Below are 23,831 nucleotides of genomic sequence, written 5' to 3'. Positions count from 1 at the left end.
CCTATCACCCTCAATCGTTGGGTAAGGTGGAAAGGGTCCATGGCATCTTGAAGGGTCAACTAACCAAACTTTCCATCGAGACCAGACTCTCCTGGCCAAACTTCCTCCCCCTGGCACTCACCAGAATCAGAGCAACCCCATGAAACCTCACTGGATTCAACCCCTTTAAGCTGGTTTACAGTAGCCCATTTCTAATCAATCACAACTTATCTGTCAACTCCCCTCCTCTTGCCACATACCTCCCCTTTCTATTCTTATTCCACCATCTTCTCAGGGAACATGCAGACCAGACCCTTCCTCCCATACGGGGTCCAGATGAAGACACCCAGCGGGCCCCCTCCAGCCAGGAGACAGGGTTTTTCTGAGGGAGCTCCAGACCCGCTCCCTACAGCCCAGGTGGATGGGACTCCATACAGTAATACTGACTACTCCTACCGCAGCCACACTCCTAGAGAAAACACCTTGGTACCATATCTCTTGCCTCAAGCTTGCCCCCATGCAGGACCACTGGCAGTTGGAACAACTGGGCCCCACCCATCTTCGGCTCACCAAAAGGTCGGGCCCTGCAGATACTTCTATTGAATATTATTACTGTCCCTCCCACCGGAAACCTGCCGCCAGAGTGAATTAAAGCAGGGAGCAATGCTGTTACTATATCAATGAGACTGGCCTGATAGAAGAAAATATCAATGTCCTCAACCATCTGCTAAGAAACTGCACAAGGATCTCTCTTCTTACAACTCGCTTAACTCCTGATGGCAGTCACCCATCTTCACCTGGGTTGCCCCTATCCTAAGTCCTCTCTCTTCTAATTATCAGCATATTACTCTTGTTTGCCCTTTTTCTTAAATTCTTACAGGGCTGCATCCACAAGGTTTCTCGAGTCACGGTTAACCAGATGCTCCTACACCCATATACACGACTCCCCTCAGAGCCACCTTTGGACCTCTCTTCCCCACGAGGCCCCTAACCAGCAGGAAGTAGCTAGATGAATAGCGGCGCCCCTTTCTAACATAAAAGGTTGGAATGTGAGGTTGGCTGGCAATGGAGGAAGGTCATATGAGAAACCAGATCCAGGGACTTTTGGCTGGAACCACCCACATCCATGCCCGCCAAAAGAAATGGCCTAGAAGCACATTGAAAAAGAACGACTGTCTGTCAGCCAATGAAATTTTGCCACGTCATATCAACCCGCCACTACCATACCGATGCTATAAATTACCCCCCCCGCCACGCCCAGTAGGTGAGGCTGCGCAACTTCTCTGGCCTGTCTTGTGGACCAGAGAACTTCGCCCAGTATGCACTCTGAATAAAGCTTTTGCTAGTCGACACTTGGTGGCTATCCCTTCTTTCTTCCTCAGCGGAGAATACCTTACATGGTGACCATCTGCTTCACTCCCCCTCCCTCTTTCTCTTCTTTCCCTCTTCCCCTTTCACAGCCAGTGGCCCAGCTAGTATGAGCATCAGCCCCAGACAGGTGTTGCCAGATAGATCCCAGTCTGGGTGCATGCAGGAGTCTATCTCTTTTCTTCTCACTTAAAAAAAGAGAGAAAGAGAGAGAGAGAGAGAGAGATGCCTGACCAGGTGGTGGTGCAGTGGATATAGCATCAGCCTGGGAGGCAGAGGAACCAGGTTTGAAACCCTGAGGTCGCTGGCTAAAGTGAGGGCTCACCAGCTTGAGCACGGGGTCACTGACTTGAGCATGGGATCATAGACATGACCCCATGATCACTGGCTTGAGCCCAAAAGTCATTGGCTTGAGCAAGGGTCACTGGCTTGGCTCAAGCACGCTGATCAAAGCACATATGAGAAAGCAATCAATGAACAACTAAGGTGCCACAATGAAGAATTGATGCTTCTCTTCTCTATTCCTCCCTGTCTGTCCTTATCTGTCCCTCTCTCAGTCTCTGTCTCTCTCTTTCCCTTTCTCTCTTGCACTTTAAGAAGAAGGAAGGAAGGAAAGAAGGAAGGAAGGAAGGAAGGAAGGAAGGAAGGAAGGAAGGAAGGAAGGAAGGAAGGAAGGAAGGAAGGAAAGAAGGAAGGAAGGGGGAGAGAGAGAGAAAGAAGAAAGAAAGAAATAAAAAAAGAAAGAAAGAAAGAAGAAAGAAAGAAAGAAAGAAAGAAAGAAAGAAAGAAAGAAAGAAAGAAAGAAAGAAAGAAAGAAAGAAAGAAAGATTGACTTCTGGATTTATTATAGTTTTATCAAATGTATAGAGGTTGGTAAATTTATTTTATTAAAATAATGAATTTCATTTTGAACACATTGAGTTTGATAGTTCTATATTATGTATCTGCATGACCAAAAGAAAGTTTAATATGAAAACTACTAAGAGAATGAATATATGAATAGACAATATATTGTAACAGAACTTTGACCCATAACTTTGCAGCAACCAGTCCAGGAAACCAAACCACAACCTATACAAGTCAGAGTCCAGAACAGTCAGAGCTTGGGCAACAAGGAAAAGCTTCTCTGTTTATTGACCCCACTTCCAACTCAGGATGAACTGGAGAAAGTTAAATAAGCTCCCCAAAGCAATCACATATAATGCCCAATTCTTTCCTGTGCCAATAACCTCCAATCAGAATATGGCTAAAGCTTTGTCTTTTTTTTTCTATTTATAAAGTTTTCCCTCTCTGCTTGTTATTTATTGTCTGTCAAGTGCAAATAATGAGTGGCTGACTCCCTTGCTATGGCAATTTTTTTGAGTAAATAGCCTCTGTTTATTTTTACTGTAGTGATTTTTCACAGTGAAAAGTATTTCTAGTTTTATTAGACGTTCCATGGATATTCAGTATGTATTGCCTGTTGTTACAGACCCAGGCACTTGACTACAGGCAGGACCTGTTGAGGTTCCTTATGCCTCCCTGCTGACAGTTTGATGAGTTCATGCTGATAGGGTTAGTCAGGACTAGATCTGAAGTTTGCCCTCTTTGTACAGAGCAGGGGTAGTCAATCTTTTTATACCTACTGCCCACTTTTGTATCTCTGTTAGTAGTAAAATTTTCTAACTGCCCACTGGTTCCACAGCAATGGTGATTTATAAAGTAGGGAAGTAACTTTACTTTATAAAATTTATAAAGCAGAGTTACAGCATGTTAAAGCATATAATAATAATTATTTACCAAGTAATTTATGTTGGATTTTTGCTAAGTTTGGCAGAATAAAGCTTTATAAAACAACTTACTATAGTTAAATCTATCTTTTTATTTATACTTTGGTTGCTCTGCTACCGCCCACCATGAAAGCTGGAACGCCCACTAGTGGGCATTAGAGACCAGATTGACTACCACTGGTATAGAGTTTCCTTCTAGTTATTCTCAGTTTTGTACCTAGGTTTTGTGATTGGTTTCAATTTGTTTGGCATCCTTGGTGGAATCAAAACATTCCTTTATGCTCTCTTCTGTGCTTCCATTTGTGTTGTCTTACTTTACAGTGTCATTTATCATAAGAAAAAACTCATAAGTAGAAGACAGTCAGAAGACAAGAAGATGGTCGCTATAAGCATTTAATTCAGCCCCACAGAGTAGTGAGTTTAGGTGATTTTCACTGGACCAGCATCCATGTGAACAAATTTTGCTATCAGTCACCAATAAGACTGATCAGTTCTTTTAAAGTTCTTTCTTTTTTCTCTCTCTCTTTTGAGAGTGGGGTTTTATTTGGTTTGTTTGTTTGTTTATCCAGAGAGCATGTTTACTTTCCCCAGTAAAGATTTTGGGGTTTATGTGCAGAAGCAGCCAACCCTCAGGTTGGGGAAGCAACACCCAATGTGTACACATCCCTTTCACCTGACTCTTGCCATCTATCATAAGGTCATCTAGATCCACATTTTTCTCTTTGTAGTGTATCTTCTCATTACATTTCTAATGCTCATGCCTCTCTTAGTAAATGGCATAACTTTAGCAAGGATGATTGAAACTTTTATGGACACTGTGAGCAATATTTGGTTTAAACAAATTGGTTCATTCAAGAAGCACCTTAAGAAAAAGAAATAATCCCATTTGTGATAACATGGATGGGTCTTCAGGTCACTATACTAAGTGAAATAAGTCAGAGAAAGACAATTACTGCATGATATCACTTATAGGTGAAATCTCAAAAATAAACAAACAAAAATATTGGGGGGCTTATAGATACAGAGAACAGATAGTTGTTGCCAGAGGAGGGCAAGTCAAAAGGTACAAACTTACAATTATAATATAAATAAGACATGGGGATATAATGTACAGCATGGTGACAGTTAATAATACCATATTGTATATTTGGAAATTACTTAGAGATCTTACAAGGTCTCATCACAAGAACAAACTTTTGTAACCATGTGCTATAATGGAAGTTAACTAGACTTACAATAGTAAACATGTCACATTATGTAATATCAAATCATGTTGTACACCTCAAACTAATATGATGTTATATGTCAATTATATCACAATTTTAAAAAAAGAAATAAGATATCTCAGGCTCAGTTGTAATATTTTTTTGAAATGTATACAAAAGCTTCCAAACAAAATTCTGACTCAAAAAATTGCTTTACTAAGAGATTCTCTGATGAAAACTAATGAGAAATTTGACTAACTTCAAGAACAAACTAGATTTATTTCCTCAGGAAATACTTATTTTTGTCCTCCTGTTGGCTACCTTTATCTATTTCTCCCTTTCCACCTTATTTCATCTCTCTCTTTACCTTGTGCAGATCTCCCATGTTTCCCAAACATTCTCTTAAAGATTCCTAAATGTCATCTGCTTTCAAAGATCCCTCTCTTTTATGAGCATAATATTCAGGCAACTGCAGAATTTAAACCTTAAGCCTTTGTAAAATTAAGATCTGTAATTAAGGATTTACCTAAACCAAGGTAAAACTGGTAATAATGCATAGAATAATTAAATTTTTGAGTGGTGCACACTATCCAAGGTTACCTGACTACATCAATTTGTGCACATATTGGTTGGAACCACAGATACTACTCAAGGAAGATTACCTAGCAGCGGAGAGCAGGGAAGAGCAATTCAATGCCCAATGCCCAGGGTAGGGTGGGGTGAGGAGGTGCAGTCAGTCCTTTAGTGTTTTGAGCTCAGTTTAAGGACATGCTTGGTTGAAATCCCTGTGTAGGAAGTGGGATTACACTTCCTCAAAAGATTCAACCAATCTAGCAAGGCTCTTGATGGCACCTCCTGCAGGGCTGATTGTGGCATGAGAAGCAGCCGCTACAGCAGAGTTCTCCATTCCTTCATTGTCCACTTTAGAATTTTGAACTTCCCTAGGTCACTTGAGGGAGGACAGGTAGCCCCTTTACTTATCTGGTTGTTTGTTTGTTTGTTTGTTTCTTTGTTTAACAAACACAAATAGAATTTCTAGATGTAGACACTTGCAAGTTCTTTATAGGTATTAACTTATTTAATGCTGACAATAATCATATGAGGTAATGCTATTATTATACACATTTTAAGCTGTGTAGAGTGTGACACAGAGAGGGAAATGCCTTAACAGAAAGTCAGACTGCTAGTAATTAAGAATCAATCTTCAAATCCAGGCAGTATTTTCAGATTCTGTGCTGTTAACCACAAGTAATTGACTTTTTATTATTACTTGTTGGAAAAATAAAAACATTGTCAGGAACCATACCCCAATTTTATGGAGCATTTCATAACAGCTACAATTCACCTAATCCTTACAACAACTCTATGACAAGGATATTTTTATGTCCAATATGTAGATCAGGAAACAGGGTCAATGGCTTATCCAAAGTCAAATAGTTAGAAGGGCACAGCCAGGGTTGAAATTCAGGTAGTCTGAGGTCAGTCATGGGTTCTTTTCCCTACAGCACATTATCAGTTTCTTGAAAGATCTAAGAAAAGTAAGGGATAAGATTGCCAAGGAGACAAATAATCTCTAAAAGAAAGAGAGAGAAAGAAAGAAAGAAAGAGAGAGAGAGAGAGAAAGAAAGAAAGAAAGAAAGAAAGAAAGAAAGAAAGAAAGAAAGAAAGAAAGAAAAAAAGAAAGAAAGAAAGAGAAGAGAAGAGAGGGCCTGACCTGTGGTGGCGCAGTGGATAAAGCGTCAACCTGGAAATGCTGAGGTCGCCGGTTCGAAACCCTGGGCTTGCCTGGTCAAGGCACATATGGGAGTTGATGCTTCCAGCTCCTCCCCCCTTCTCTCTCTCTCTCTCTCTCTCTCTCTCTCTCCCTCTCCTCTCTAAAATGAATAAATAAAAATAATAATAATAAAAAAGTGGCTAGTGCCACTCAAAAAAAAAAAGAAAGAGAAGAGAGAATTAGAATAAAAATTATGATCTAGACCTGCCTGACTACTGCTGACTGCACATCCACTTGCATAACATATCATCACAGTGGAAAATGAGTCAATTTCTACATTACTGTGGCTTTGTCAAAAGCCTCTCTAGGTAACGAGAGGAATTTGCTGGATTCTTGTTTCCACCTAGCCCACTATAAGAACTCTACAGTAATTAGACTCAGCACCAGAAATTGCACACAGCCTATCAGCTTAGCAAACAGAGACTGCATTTTCTGGTTAAGCACGCCTACTTACTCCTCCCTGTATTTCTGTAACTTCAGAATGTCAATAAAACAAGAAACACACAACTCCATGGTTTTCCAATAAATATAGAAATATGTAGGCTGTTGATAAAGGACAATTCTGATGAGAACACACAAAAATTAGTTTAAATACTTGAAATGTTTGACTAAATTCAAAACAATTCCATACATTAATGATAGTCTTATAAAACAGTATCATCTTGATGGTATTGAAAAATAAATTTATTGTCTTAAAAAGTAAGCACCTCCACATTCTTTTTCTTTGTTCAACATTGGTAACTCAACAGTTTTACTATCAGAATATACTGATGCTTGTTTTAAACTGGGTTTTTCATGTTGTAATGCTTTGTTTCTATTCCCTTTGACACTTCCTAATTTATTTTCAGTGCCTAAAAAGTTACTTGGTGGAATAGATGAATGTGGCCAAAGTTTGAATTAGCCAAATAAATAAGAAATTTTAAATTATTATATTGTATATATAAACTTTGTACAAAATAAATTTCTTTCATTTTAGGACTGGATTAAAAATATAATAAACAACACACCATTACAAATGTTTTGTTTTGTTTTGAGAAAGAGACAGGAAAGGAGAGAAAGAGGGAAGAGAGAGATGAGAAGCATCAACTCGTAATTGCTTCACTTTAGTTGTTCATTGATGGCTTCTCATATGTGCCATGACCAGGGGGCTCAACCTTGGGATCATGTCAATGATCTTGCACTCAAGCTGGCAATCTCACACTCAAGCATAGAAGCTCACGCTCAAGTGGTGAGCTCACGGATTCGAACTAGGAACCTCAGCATTCAGGGTCCACGCTCTATTCACTGAACCACCATTGGTCAGACACTAAAATGTATTTTAACAGAATAATAAAAAAAAATAGATAACTAGAGGTTTCTCAACCAGAACAAAGGGGAATATGGTATGCTTTGAGTTAAACATATAAAATGGCAGGAATTCTGACTAGCTTAGTTAAGCAATATATACTGCTCACAAAAATTAGGTAATAGTTCAAAATGAATATGAAGTGATAAAATATCCCCTAACTTTTGTGAGCAGAATACTTGATTAAAAGGATAATAATGAGCTCATGAAAACAAGGAAAGGCAGCATGTGTGACTCAGAACAAGCTGAATTTTAAGTCAAGTCCCAATATTCCCCTTTTGCTCTGCCTCTCTCTACACATTTACATCATCACCTGCAGCAGTCTAGATTTGTATGCTCTGCTTTCCAAAGTTCATGACAGAAAAAAGCCCCCGAAAAAATATTTTCTCTGTTCAGAAGTATAGCCATTGTTGGCAGACATTTTTTCCATCTCAGATGTGTAGTTCCCTCTAGGCTGTGTACCAACATGGTGACATCTTTAAATCCATGTAGATAGAGGGAAAAGCTATTCTCAATATGGCAAGACAAATGGTAAGACAGATAAACTAGACATCTACTCTTCAAAGTTTGAAATGAGAAAAGGTTTCAGAGCCAATCTGGTAAGTGTATCACATTAAAACTAGGGGCAAAAATCATTACTGCTCTAAACCAGATACACATATCAGGGAAACTCTTTTCAGAGTCAGTCAAACTCTGAAAGCACAGAATACTGCATATTGAACTATGGTAGACTCAGTAGAAATGGAGAAAAACAACTATTTAGCTTTCTTAAATATGAAATGCCCTATATTCTGTACTCCTTAAAGCCTTTGTTTGTTGTTGTTGTTGTTTTCTTATTCTCTCAACCCACCCAACTCTTCCACCCATCTCTAACAGGTCATTTTCATAAGAAAAGCCAGTGTTTTGAGAGAAATGACAAAAACACAGTGTTTCCTGACTCTTCCTTAAGGTGAAATTGTAATATAATAGAGAATCACTACCTTTAAAGAAATCTTATCCAACAGTTAATATGTAAATGAGCTATCAAAGGTACTTTAATGTATGTAGATGTAATATATACAACATTTTAAGCAAGGTTCAGAATTTCATTTTCCTGGAATAAAAAAGATAATATCAAAATGTATAACCACAGCTATAATCTTTTCATTACAGAGAAAAAGAAACTGAATTTTTTATCCCTGACAACAACAAAAACAGAAACATCATATGCCAGCAACAGTATTTATTATTAGAAAGTTTCAACTCTCATGTCTACAATGTAAAATTTAATAAAGCTGCTATTTGACACTATAATATTCACAAGGACATAGGAGTGGGAGATACAAATAGCGTAAAACCTAATAACATGTGCGAAGTTCTGTAAGAAAAAATAAATATTCTAGTGTCAACATGACAGTTAAATTCAAGGTTGTAGTTACATGCTCGTAATAATATGGTGTTCCTCATCCACAGAACATTTGCTCCAAAACAGCTAGAAATAGTTTTAGTTTTCCAACAAGAAAAATATAAAAAGTATTTTTTAAGTTATAGGAAAAAAAACCTTCAGTGAATTGAGTGATAAATGTGTATCTTGTTACTAACACTAAGGAAATATTCGAACCAAAAATTAGCTGGAGTTAATCATCTTAACCTACAAATGAACATGAACATCAGTCTTGGACGTCAGCGAAGAGAGTGTCAATGATGTTAAGTACTTTCTCAATGTTTCAACAGTCAAGTGAATTTTAGAGTTCAAGAACTTAACCAGGAAATTCACACTTTCCAATCACATTACATTTCCACGTCTAAATACTAAAAATATTTTGGTAGAGCTTAATTTATTTTCTTAAAAATAATGGAAATATAATCATACTATTGACCCAGGTTCAATCTGGGAAATCAAGGTCTATGATGAAATAAACAAATATATATTTGGGCTTTATAAATAAGGAAATTATTTCACGGTTACATTTTCAAATGGAAAAGTTCTATATCATATTAGATTTGAGTATTCCCATTTTTCTCAAGTTTCAGCTTTACTGATTGTCTCCTACAAGAATGGAGCAACATTAAGGCATGCATCTTTGTCTATGTTGTTCATTAATGTAAGACAATTGTAGAGATCCAATAAATAACTATACTTTGATTGATATAGTTTCAGTATGAGTCAAATTCATTCTCATTCAATGAAGTATACATTTATAATATTTGTAATTTTTTGCCATACATCCTTCTGTCTTTTTTTTTTTTTTGTATTTTTCTGAAGTTGGAAACGAGGAGGTAGTCAGACAGACTCCCGCATGCGCCCAACCGGGATCCACCCGGCATGCCCACCAGGGGGCGATGCTCTGCCCATCTGGGGCGTTGCTCTGTTGCAACCAGAGCCATTCTAGTGCCTGAGGCAGAGGCCACAGAGCCATCCTCAGTGCCCGGGCCAACTTTGCCCCAATGGAGCCTTGGCTGCAGGAGGGGAATAGAGAGACAGAGAGGAAGGAGAGGGGGAGGTGTGGAGAAGCAGATGGGCGCTTCTCCTGTGTGCCCTGGCCTGGAGTCAAACCTGAGCCTCCTGCACACCAGGCAAACGCTCTACGACTGAGCCAACCGGCCAGGGCCTACATCCTTCTTTTTTAAAGTTTTCACAGTTTTCTTAATGTACAATTGACAAAATTGTAATATATTTTAAGGGAGCAATGTGATGATTTGATAGTGTTCCCACAATCAAGTTAATCAGCTCATCCATCACCTTTTCCTTTTTCTTTTTTTATGATGAAAATGCTTAAGATTTACTCTCTTAGTAAATTTCAAGCATATACTATAATATTAAAATAGTCACCATGCTGTTTATTAGATTCTCAGAACTTATTTATCTTCTAACTGACACTTTGTGCTATTTTTATAAACTCTGTTTATTTTTGCTAATTTCTCAGCCACTGGCTACCACCATTCTACTATCTATTTCTATGGATCGACTTTTTGGTTTTTTGGTTTTTGATTTTTAGTTGAACAGATAATTGTTATCTTTACTACTTGCTTAATCTTCATTCTTTACTTAGCTCAAGCACTTTTTAAATTTATTTTTTAATTTATTAGGTTGACGTGGTTTGCCAACCTATATGTGTTGGTGGTGTACAACTCAATATAACACCATCTACATACCACATCACATTTCATCCCCATAAGCAAAGTCTCTTTTCACCCACATCCCCTGCCTTTGCTCTTCTTCCATTAACCCCTCTGGCTATTGCCACTCTATTTCCTGTATCTATGTATATATTATATATACATGCTTTTTGGGTATTCCCTTCACCTTCTTTGCTCCAGCCCCCGCTCCCCCCTTTCCTCTGACAGCTGTCCATCTGTTCCCTGTGTCCATGCCTCTGTTTCTATTTTGTTTCTCTTTTTTGTTGCTGTTGTTCACTGGATTCCACACATTCTCCAGGCCCATTCATGCTCTTGCAAAAAGTAAGATCTATTTTTTATTGCTGCATAGTATTCCATTGTGTAAATGTCCGACAGTTTTTTATCCACTCATCAACTGATGGACACTTGGATTTTTTAGATTCCACATATAAGTGATACCATGCAATATCTGTATTTCTCTTTCTGGCTTATTTTACTTAGCATAATACACTCCAGATTCATCCATGTTGTCACAAATGGCAGGATTTTCTTTGTATTTAAGGATAAATAATATTTTGGGGTTTGTGTGTCACATTTTCTTTATCCATTCATCTGTCAATAGACCATTAAGTTATTTCCATATCTTGGCTTTTGTTAATAGTGCACATGGAATATTATTATCTCTTCAAGATAGTTATTTTGTTTCCTTTGGATACATACTAAGAAGTGGGGTGGCCAGATCATAAATAAGTTCCATTTTAAATTTCTTTAAGGAATCTCCATACTGTTTTCCAAAATAGCTATACCAATTACATTCCCACTAACAGTATACACACTCTTTTTAAAATTGTCAGTAGAAAATAAATTTTCTATAATTTTTTAAAAGATTTTATTTATTGATTTTAGAAAGAGGGAGGTGTAGCGAGAAGCATCAACTCGTATGTACCTTCACTGGGCAAACCCAGGGTTTAGAAACAGCAACTTCAGCATTCTAGGTCAACACTTTATTCATTGAACCACCACAGAGCAGCTGGAAATTTATTTTAAATGGAAAAAATATATAAATTTGAAACTCATAAGCACTCCCATGATTTGTTATTGCTAAAAACTCTTAAGGGTCTATCAGTTGTTGGTAACTGAGGTTTATGGCTCAGTGTGTGAAGCCATGTGAGGACACAGCAAGGTGGTGGCCATCTGAAAGCCAATGAGAGGAACCTCCAGGGGACCCAAATTTACCAACACCTTGCTCTTGGACTTCTAGCCTCCAGAACTGCAATGAAATAAATTTCTATGTTTTAAGCCCCCAAGTCTGTGGTATTTTGTTATGGAAACCTTAGCAAACTAATACAGCCACTAAGTTTTGGGGAAGTGATTTCTTATAAAGCATCAGATAGCAAATACAACAGTTTTAAACTAGAGTAGTATATATAAAATTTAAAAGGATATCCTTGACCTTTAGGGACTAACAATAAAAAAAAAGCTTGGCCCTGGCCGGTTGGCTCAGCGGTAGAGCGTCGGCCTGGCGTGCAGGGGACCAGGGTTCGATTCCCAGCCAGGGCACATAGGAGAAGCACCCATTTGCTTCTCCACCCCTCCCCCCTCCTTCCTCTCTGTCTCTCTCTTCCCCTCCTGCAGCCAAGGCTCCATTGGAGCAAAGATGGCTCGGGCGCTGGGGATGGCTCCTTGGCCTCTGCCCCAGGCGCTAGAGTGGCTCTGGTTGCAGCAGAGCTATGCCCCGGAGGGGCAGAGCATCGCCCCCTGGTGGGCAGAGCATCGCCCCTGGTGGGCGTGCCGGTTGGATCCCGGTCGGGTGCATGCGGGAGTCTGGCTGACTGTTTCTCCCCGTTTTCAGCTTCAGAAAAATACAAAAAAAAAAAAAAAAAGCTTAATGGCTATCTTAGAGTTATTTCAGTGTCATCAAGGCAAAACAAATATACAAACATATAATATGATTACTTACATGCATGCTTTACAGCAAAAAGATTGAGAATTTGGGCTCTTTACAGATAAGCACCTAAGAGCATGCTATAAAAATGTCTTCAGTAATAAAAATACCAATCATCATCTTTACTTAATGAATTTTATAGAGTTTAGGTCTTATTATAATGTCAAAATATAATTTTGAAACTACTTTCACTTTAAATGCATGTGTAGTAATTATCCAAAAAATGATTCAAAATATGCATAAATAATGAAGTACCTTCTCTAATATCACTTAAAAATATATACTTTTTAAATTTTATTGATTTTGAGAGAGAGAAAGAGGGGGGAGAAGTAGGAAGCATAAACTTACAGTAGTTGCCTCCTGTATATGCCTTGACCAAGCAAGCCCAGGGTTTTGAACCGGCGATCTCAGCATTCCAGGTCAATATTTTATCCACTGAACCACCACAGGCCAGATATATCATCTTCTTATGAGAAATAAAATTGAAGACAATAAATTTTGATATGCATCAACAGTAGCTTAAAAAATGGTGTCCAACCAAAAAGAATCTGTTGAGAAACCCATAAGTCCAAGAAAACAAAATAAAGGGAATAACAGTGACCCATAATTGAGCACCACTTCAGAAACAGAATTTATAGATTTTATTCTAATAAATACAATAGTATCTCTACTTTACAAACAAAGAAAACTAGCTCAGAAAGATTAAGTAATTTGCAAAACACCACACAATTAGAAACTGCTCAAACTATTACCATTATATCATCATCATCACTGCTAACATTATTATTATCATCTAGGATGAGACTAAAATCATGTATTTTATATTTTTATATGATTCAGTTACTATATATATTTTTAAGAACAGATGATATACATGTCCCCATTCATTTACCTCATATATTTATGTGTATACTCTATTAAGGAACGGGCCCACAAAGTTTTATGGTCCAGAAATATTAATTGGAAAAATAATTTTAAGTACTTTTTCATAGTACTGTAGATTACAAGAATCATCTTCAGAAGTGCAAGGGAGTACAGTAACTTGGAGTGGCTACTCATTTTTGCGTAAAACTCTTACATTTCTCTTCCAGCCTTCTGGTACTAGACTCAGCCTTAAAGCTTTAAAGGTAGACAGGGTGACCCAAGTTAGGCTAATCAAGTTTCTTTCTACCAGGATCCTTCATTTTAGTTTATCATTTGATGACCTCTGACAGCAGATCTTGGAAAAAGAAAAGGTTATAAATTCTTGTGCTGAGATCCACAGAACCACATGGTCTTGTGTATTCTGAAACTTAATGGTTCAGATCTTTGCACAGTTTTGCCAAGTATCAGCCACTTTTACGAGAGTCTTTGAATCACTTTCTAGTGCTTCATCCAAAGAATATTAAATGGAAACTAGTACCAGGGAGTAGGTTCTAGACAATAAATTCACAGAGAAATATGCATAATTTAGATCTGGTCATTAAGCCCAAAAGTTGTGGGAGTCCTATGACCAGTGGTTTTCAACCTCCTAACACTTGGGGACCAGTGAAAATAGAAATACTTCAGGGGCCACTAAGGCAGAAATCTCCCTGAGCATAAGCAGATTTGACTAAAACCATTGGGTCTACACTCTTCACACACTATCAGGGTGGTTAACTCATTCATGTCTTGGCATGAAATTTCTGGTGGTCAGTCCATGGACTGGCAATTGAAAAATACCGCCATGGACATTTCAAGATGGGAAAGGAGCAGTTTGTGGTTTTCAGTGGTGGACCATCTCCTCATGTTATTTTCTGTGGACTGTGAAGGTTGGGCATAAATCTTGGAGGAACATGTAACTTCTGTCACAAACTTAAAGGAGATAAAGGACACCACACTGTAAGTATGATGGTTGGTTCTAATAGAACATCATTATAAGATATCAAGCTATGTCAAAATTCTTACCTACAGATATAAAGGTAAAAACTCAGGGTTGCTTTGTTGTGACATGAAACTGTAGCAATTAGTACCTAGAAACAAAACCTGAAGACTAGTTCTGCTGCACTACAACACTTCTGTTAACAAAACTTCATCTTCTCTGAGTAAAATAAATAGACTCACAGTTGGAGCAATCCTTAGCACTCCCCAGCTTCCATGACATGACATGGAAGCACAACTCTGAAAAATGTAGTCCATGATCAGCACATTCAGTTCTGGTCATTTCTCTTTTCCATTACAGGAGGGATAATAAATAGCCTTAGATATATTCCAAGCCCCTAACCCTATGCCTCAGCCTGTTTCCTAGGTGCCTTGTCTGAGCTTGCAGAAACAAGTTTTTTCACATCCAATTTTTTCCCCATTCCCTGATGCTCTATGCTATTCCTCTTAGGAAAAAGGCGTGTTGTTTTGGAAATTTGATGTCTGAAATAGGATATTTAAAATAATCTTTAATATTGCTCTGATCTCAGTATCCTCCTGGATATTCCAGAGGAATTTAGCACTTTAGAAAATAAGGCTGTATTGAACCTCTCCTCAATCCTGATTCAACTATATCACAGTCATTCTGATAATCTCCAAACAAGGAGAAATGTTTGAGATGCTACTCTTACCTCTGCACACCAATTCCTTAACAGGTTTACGATCATAATGGCAGTCCGTGAAAATACGTGCTGGACAAGGGTTCTTGATTTTCTGTTAATTTTGGATAGGGATTCAAAATATGTCAAAGTATACTTCTTAATCACATAAAATATGCCTCTGATTAGCTACATTTCTGGCTGGGAGGTTATCCAATATCTCTCACACACACACACACACACTTTGTTAGATCAAATGAAAATCCTGAATTCTTAGATGATATCCATAATCACTGAGGATCATTTTCATTGCTTCTTAAGCTACACAAAATCTGTAATCATAAACATAATAGTTGACTACTATGATGACTATTTTTGCTGCACTAAGTTCTCAGGAAGCCTTGGTGGTCCCTCACTATTGTCTAATACTGCAGTTGGCAGCTTACAAAGATGTTTCACACAGTTCTTATTCCTACCAAATACAGGTCCAACTACAGGTGTATTCTAACTCTTACTAGGGAACCATGTGGATACAGGTTCCCAACACTTACATAAACTCATATATATAGATTAAATATATATAAACTTATTTATTTATATACCTATACACATACACATATGTACACACATACATATTAATTCTGCTTCTGTGGTTTAAACCTGACTGCTAAAACTGTACTTTTTCTCTCTGGAAAGAGAAACATCATGCATTATTGGCTAACCTTCTAAATAAGGACCTACATAGAGTATTTTCCACAGGACAGTCCCTGAAATATTATTAATTAAATTCAGGAAGGGCTAGATTCTCAGACTACGGGTATCTATAATTGTGTTTTGTAGCATAAAAATGGGTTTTTGTCATAACCTTCTCATCCAGAGGAGGTCTTATGCAAGCACGCCAAAGATACCAACCTTGGTATTTAAAATTATTCCCAAATCAGAAATTACTACAATTGTTGAGTCCTTAGAAGGAAATAATTCTACATCTTACCTGGGGGCTGTTCTGGTCATACCGTTTGCAAATAAAAAAAGGAACAAGTTTTATGAAAGATGAGTTTCATGAGGCAGCCTTCACTTCAACTATCCACTGACTAACTTATTTAGGGATAGGAGAATATTGAAGGTAAGGTTCTCAGAGAGATATAAGGTGTTAAAGAGTGTGTGGGGGTGTATGCACACACTGTGGAGGATCTTATAAGTCATCTTCAAGATGTTGGGTTTTATTCTAAAAAATAATAATAATAAATAGAGAAATAGTTTAAAATAGAAAGATGATAATCTATAACATTTTATGTAAAGATTACTTTGGCTACATTAAGGAGAAAGGATTTGATGGTGAACAAGTATTACTTTAGAGCAAGGGTCTCAAACTCAACTCAGCATGTGGGTCGCAGAGCAAGATCACAGCCCTTAGGCGGGCCGCACTAGATCTACAAAAGGCAACTGTTACGCAACACTTTTCTCACTGCAGTTGAAAACAAAAAAAAATCAGTACAACAAGCACAATCGTACATGCAGTTTACTCAGTGTCACAAAACGACCAGAAACTGTAGTTCGCATCACAACTGCTGTTAACTAAGCTAATATCTAGCTAGGATGCGAGAGAAATGAAAAATACAAGTAGGCCCCTAGGCTTACTTAATTTTATCCAAAATATTTTGAACTTTGTGGATTAGTCTGCAGGCCGCACAAAATTGTTATGCAGGCCACGAGTTTGAGACCCCTGCTTTAGAGAGACGGATATTATGGCCAACATCTTACTCCAAGTAAACATGATTGTAACTTAAAGGATCATGGAGATATGCAGAAATGGTCTGAAAATACTTTATCAACAGGGCTTGGTGAATCCATTTGACTTTTACATTCCTATTAGTCTTTGCCCAGCACATAATTCCATCCATAGATATTCTATGTGTCTGTATAATCTTGCACATATTCTGCTCACATATTCTTTTACTTTTTTTTTTTTAATCAAACATTCTTTGGCAAGTCCTCTCCCAAAAGTTAGTTGTTCTGCCTCTGCACATTTCACAGTGACTAAGGGGACTTTGATATCATGTGCATTTTTGCCTTCAGGCCTTTTCCCTGAAGGAACTACTGGACTCACCCTTTCCCTAAGGTCTGATAGGCCTTGTTACACAGGGTCCTCAGGTTACAACAATCTCGACTTATGGTGTTTCAAGTTTACGACACTTACTTCCATAAAAACCTTAAAAAACTGAGGTGTGAGTGTTTTGGCTTACGGTGTTAGCGTCATACTTACAGACTACATGAGCAAACTAGTTTGGTTGCGTGTGGCAGAAGAATACACAGTAACACGGCATATGAGTGAGGGAGTTGGTGTCCCCCAGTACACTTACCTACGCCATTTTGGACTGTTAAAAGCGCAAGTGTTCTGTTTGTGTTGCTTTGTTTGGTAACTTTTTGATCCTTATCATTGCTCCTAAATGAAAGTCAGAGTCTTCAGATGGCAGTGCTTTGAAGAAGAAAAAGCCATCACAATGGAAGTGAAATTAGACATTGTAAAGAGATCAAAAAAGGAGAATCAGCAATGAACAACAGCTATGTGCTGGCCATAGCCACTCCACTGCAGCAACAATTATCAAGAGTAAAGACCATATCCTAGAGCATGTAAAGGGATCAGCTCCTTTGAAATCAACTGTGATTACTAAACAGCAAAGTGACATAATTATTGAGATGGGAAGATTGCTAGTTTTTTGGCGTCGGTAGCATGTAACAGTATTTATGTCATTTCTCTTTTCTGTGGCTTAGTCGTATTTTTATGTTCTAGATTATGATTTTACAACTGTGTTAGGACAGGTAAGTCACTTAGGCTAGGGTGTGTTTCAATTTACAACAAAATTCATGTTACATCATTGTCATAGGAATGGAACTATGTTGTAACCCCAAGGACCCCTGGTAAATACTAAATAAAAGTTTCTTTTCTTTTTTGTTCCTTTTTTGTTTGTTTGTTTTGTTTTGTTTTGTTTAATTTAGTGAGAAGAAGGGAGGCAGAGAAAGACTCCTGCATGAGCCCTAACTGGGATCCACCCAGCAAGCCCACTAGGGGGTGGTGCTCTGCCCATCTGTGGCACTTGCTTTAATGCAACCGGAGCCATTTTTTAGCACCTAAAGAGGAGGCCATGGAGCCGCGATGGTGAACCTTTTTATAAAAACCGCCCACTTTTGCAGTACTGGTCAACCTGGTCCCTTCCGCCCACTAGTGGGCATTCCAGCTTTCATGGTGGGCAGTAGTGAGCAACCAAACAGGTGCCGCTACTGGCCCACCATGAAAGCTGGATTGCCCACTAGTGGGCGGGAGGATCAGGTTGACCAGTACTGCAAAAGAGGGCGGGGTTTTTTGGGTTTTGGTGGGGTTTTTTTTCTGAAGCTGGAAAAGGGGAGGCAGTCAGACAGACTCCCGCATGCGCCCGACTGGGATCCACCCGGCACACCCACCAGGGGGCGATGCTCTGCCCCTCCTGGGCATCACTCTGTTGCGACCAGAGCTACTCTAGCACCTGGGGCAGAGGCCATGGAGCCATCCCCAGCGCCTGGGCCATCTTTTGCTCCAATGGAGCCTCAGCTGCGGGAGGGGAAGAGAGAGACAGAGAGGAAGGAGAGGGGGAGGGGTGGAGAAGCAGATGGGCGCCTCTCCTGTGTGCCCTGGCTGGGAATCAAACCCGGGACTTCCACACGCCAGGCCAACGCTTAACCACTGAGCCAACCGGCCAGGGCCAAGTGGGCAGTTTTTATAAAAAGGTTTGCCATCACAGCCATGGAGCCATCTTCAGTGCCTGGGGCCAACTCACTCTAATTGAGCCATGGCTGCAGGAGGGGAGAAGAAGAGAGAGAGAAACGAGAGGGAGAGAGGAGGAGAAGCACATAGACACTTCTCCTGTGTGCCCTGACCAAGAATAAAACCCAAGATGTCCATATGCTGGGCCAACATTCTACCACTGAGCTAACCAGCCAGGGCCAAAGTTTATTTTCAAATAAATTAATTAATACATATTGTAGTCATTTCACTCAAAGTTTGAGCAGAAATTTTACTCTGATTAATCTCTAAAACTGACAAAAAGAACTGTTCTCTGTTTTTCTGCAAATAAAACGTATATTTCGCTTTTCCCATCATAAAAGGAGACAGGAAAACACAGATCAGAAAAAGAAAGTCAGCATCAAACACTAAAATTCTAACAAGGGAGAAATGATCTCCCTTCTGTAGGTTGTGAATGTATTGAACAGAAAAATGAATCAGCAATCAGAACCAAAATTCTTTTCCTAATATTGTAACAATATCAGACTTGATACTTTCTACTTTTTTCTCCAGAAAGAGGGCATAAAATTTGTTCTTCTGCCTTTACATTGTGAGGGCCTTTCAGTAAAAAAAATTTTTTAAATCTATGTGAAGAAAATATTAGTTTTTAAGACTTTTTATTTTTAAATAATTTTGAATTTACTTAATTACAATTAAAAGAAAATTTTGAAACATTGGTTAAAGCTCATTGAATAATTCCAATGAGGAGCAATAGTACTAGTAAAGTCAAGTTAAAAGTTAATTCTCTTGAGAAAATGTTCATATTTGTCTATAATATGTCATTTACATGCTCTAATTTGCTGTCCTTGTAGTCTTAGGTATAACTGAGAGTAATTTTCTTATTTGAACTTTAATTTGCAAATGATTGTGTCTTTTTACATATTTGGATACAGGTTGCATCAACAGTATAATTACAATTATCTGCTTTCCCCAAAAGATTAAAAAGGAAAAACTACTAATGAATCTCATTTACATGTGGATAAGGTTAATTGCTAAGACCAATTTTTGTTTTCCCTTGTCAAGCTATAATAAATACTGTCATGCCTATTAAGGTACAACATATATATTATACTACATCTCAAATTGAATAATTATATTTATGCAGTATCTTTTATTCCCTGCTTTTTAAAATTAATTTCTCTTTATTGAAGAACACATTATCTAATAAAACGGATGCTTTCTTCTTTGTGGAAAGATTACAATCCAGTCTTTCTAAAACTGTGTTCACTTATCCTTCCTTCCCTACTGTCATTATTATATTTTTCCTTCCTTCTCACTTAAATGGACATATAAATATTAATGGCCTTCCATACTGCAATGACATGTTTTTATTTATTGTCAGTTATCACATTGTTGCCACTTTAAGTTCCTGTTCATTCTAATTTGTGATTATTTCTTTAATCCATCTCCTCTCCCAATGGTCAGTAATCTTGTTATTTTTAGGCTATTTTAATAGTATTAAAGTCACACCTCTGGACTTCTACATAGCCTCTAAGTGTTTGAGAGACATCTTTCTAAAAGTAAATTTAGGCCATGGCCAGTTGGCTTAGCAGTAGAGCATCGGTCCAGAGTGTAGAAGTCCTGGGTTTGATTCCCAGAAAAGGCACACAGGAGAAGCAACCATCTGCTTCTCCACTCCTCCCCCTCTCCCTCTTTATCTCTTTCTTCTCCTCCCTCAGCCATAGCTCAATTAGAGCAGGTTGGTCCCAGGCACTGAGGATTGCTCACTGGTCTCCACCTCGGGCACTAAAAATAGCTGGGTTGTCAAGCAACAGAGCAACAGCCCCAGATGAGCAGAGCAACACCCAGTAGGGGGCTTGCCAGGTGGATTCTGGTCAGAGCACATGCAGGAGTCTGACACTCTGCTTACGCACTTCTTATGTAAGAAAACATTAAAAAATAAATACCCACATAAATAAAGGTAAATTTAATCATGTAACTTTCTCATAAAATACTTCAAAGCCTCCATATCCTATAAAGTAATCAGAGCTCCATTGTCTGGTATATTAAAGCCTTCATCACTGACTTTTGCCTACCTGTTTCTATAACAGCACCTGCTCTAACACAGAACAGCCTGAGTTCCAGGGAAGTGAAACTACTTGAAGCTTTTAAAACCCATGATATCACTTCACATCCCAATGCTGATTGTGCTTAAAGTTAGTGAAACTTAAGCGTCCAGCTCCTCCTTGTGCTTGCTGTGAGTGGTTGATTATTTTAGAATGTTCTAGGAAGAAACAGAAAGTCAAGTTGCAACCAGAAAATATTTCTATGTAAATATTTCTGTTAAATTGCCTAACAGAATCTCAGAGGAAAAGAACATGATATTTCTAAGACTCCGTTTATTTGTAGTGATATGTTGTTTTAATTTTAAAAACACATTCACTCCCATATATTAATTTTGGATTTGTGAATTGGTATTAGTTTTCTAAAGAAGGGCCCTGGATCCACCTTCATTCAAAACTGTATCCTTTCCCACAAGCCTTTTCCAAGTGTATGTCCCCCTCCTCTTTCCTAGTTAGAAAAATTCTTCTGAAACTTGAAGATTCAGTTTAAAATTTACCTCCCCTGCTGCCTTACCCTCACACATTTTGGAAATGATTCTAAATTTCTGTCTCTTTTTTTTCTACAAAAAATCTTACCACATTCCATAATTATTTACCTGTTTATTCTCTCTTGCTCTTAAAGGTAGTGTGAGGAACAAACGTCGCACTTTAGACAGAAAGCTTTTTCCTTTCCTAACAACCTACCAGATTCCTCCTGGGGAGTTTTCTTTTTGTCTGTCATAGAGAGATGGTAAATTGGGTGCCTCTGTCCTCACACTCCATTACCCTAAGGCTTCTTTGCCCATATCTTTTATTTTGCCATCCCAGCACAGCAAGGGTGTTTCCATATGACATCCTCTCAAGTAGTTGGAATCTCATTCCTGAGACTTCCACCCTTGATCTTGTAAACAGCTGGCCTCTTTGAAGTAGCACCTTCCACTAAGAACTTCTGTAACTATTTATTTATTTATTTATTTATTTATTTATATTTCAGTAAGAGAAGAAAGAGAGGGGGGGGAGACATCAAGTTGTTCTTTTATGGGGAATTTCTATAATTTCTATGATCCTGCATCCTGAGCCTTTCCTTCTTAGATGATGGTGCTAGTTGTTGCCATACCTATTTGGCCCTTTTGCCAAACCTCAGGGCCACCCATCAGGAAACTACATTTCTGAGCCTTCCTGGCAATTAGGTGTGACTCACCCCTGGAATGTGACAGAAAAAGATGCGTGCAACCCTCTGACCTATGTCTTCCAGCATGGGATTTGCCTGCTTACTCACATTCCCTTTTCTCTTCTTAGTGGATGGAGCCAAGGTGTGTTTTGCGCAGGCCCCTTCCTGATACCTTTTGCTAAATTAAACTTATAATGTTGTATTGTTTTATTTGACGAGTGTGCACTAAATTGTGAATGCTCTAGGCTTCACAAAAACCAAATATATGCCTATGAGGAACATAGTTACTTTAAACCATGGAGAATGAGAACTTGGTTTACCTCAAAATGTGAAAAACTCATTAGAATACATACTTACTAAGTTTATCAAGGAAATAAGGTTTTAATTTTTTATTACTCCACTATCTTGTATAGTGCTCAAAAAAATTGTTCTTTAATTATATAATTACACAAGGTTTAATTTTCCAACTATTAAATTCTTGAACACTGGATTAACTGATTTAATTAGTATCATCTATTTCTCTCTTTAAATAATAAACTATGGGTTATAAATGTTATCAATATAGATGATTAGTCAATTATTAATTGATTGATTATAATTAAGAATTAGTCAAACATTAGTGAATATAGATAATATTTTCAAGTAATATATTATTGATTTTCCATAAAAATATAGTTTGCAACATTTGAACTGCAATTGTTCAAAGTTTCACTGTTCAATGCATTAAAACGCCTATAGGATTCAGTTTTGTCAGAGCAACAAAATGTTTTGTGAACAGATATATAGGTTTCATATTTTCATTTTGCATTTTCTGTGAGACTTTCCAAATAAAATTAGCCTCATTAGCTATCCTAACAAAACAGTATTAAAAATTGAAACTAACCATTATGAATTTAATAGAATTGCCATAACCCCATGTTTCCCCAGACTGATTGTAAGTTAGAATCACTCAGAGATGTTAAAAAAAAATCCTTGTGTGTGGCTCAGGAAGAGCCTGGAAATCCACACATTTTTAAATCTCTTTAAGAGTCATAATGTGCAACCATGGTTGACAAGTAAATGCTTGGTGTGGAGAAAGAGTTCTTAACTTCGCTCCCTTCTACTAGAAGTTTCACTGATGACAAGAATGTCATAGCTGATTATTTCTCTTATATATACTAAAAATAAGAAAAATGGTTATAAAGGAGAAATGGTGTGTGTTTACATATAGCATATGTACATCAAACATAAAAGTACATTGGGGCAGATAAAAACCTAGGGCTCCTGGGAGAAATGACTGATTATTTTAAAGATGTGGCAGGGAATATGCAACTGAGATTAGAGCAATTTTTTATTCCAGAAAATAAAGGAATACTCAGAAACGAAATGATAAGAGTATGTCCAATTGACTCATGAGCCAACTGAAAGCTCATTTTGGCCTAAGTTGGCACAATAGATGTGACAGAACAAATAACATAGTATTGGAGTATAGCCCAAAGTATAAAATAACTATCCTGAGCCCATGTTTCATGAATAAATGATTAGATAACTGGGCATAAATAGACAAATCTCACCTACAGAAAAATTCAAAATAAATTATGTGGAAATTTATCTTAAAGGCATGGAACATCACCCTGTGCCCTTGAGATGTGGGCAACCCTCAGTGACTGGCTTTTAAAAAGTATAGTGTGCAAAGAGGAAGGTGAGAAAACTATATAGTGGAGAAACCTAACAAGTGTCACCTTAGACACTAGTGAAAAGTTATGTAGATAGTGTATATTTTTGTATATATGCTGTGCTG

This window comes from Saccopteryx bilineata, chromosome 6, assembly GCF_036850765.1.
Source record: "Saccopteryx bilineata isolate mSacBil1 chromosome 6, mSacBil1_pri_phased_curated, whole genome shotgun sequence".
Taxonomy (NCBI): Eukaryota; Metazoa; Chordata; class Mammalia; order Chiroptera; family Emballonuridae; genus Saccopteryx; species Saccopteryx bilineata.
The sequence above is the reverse complement of the archived record's forward strand: the minus strand, read 5'-3'. Positions refer to the sequence as shown.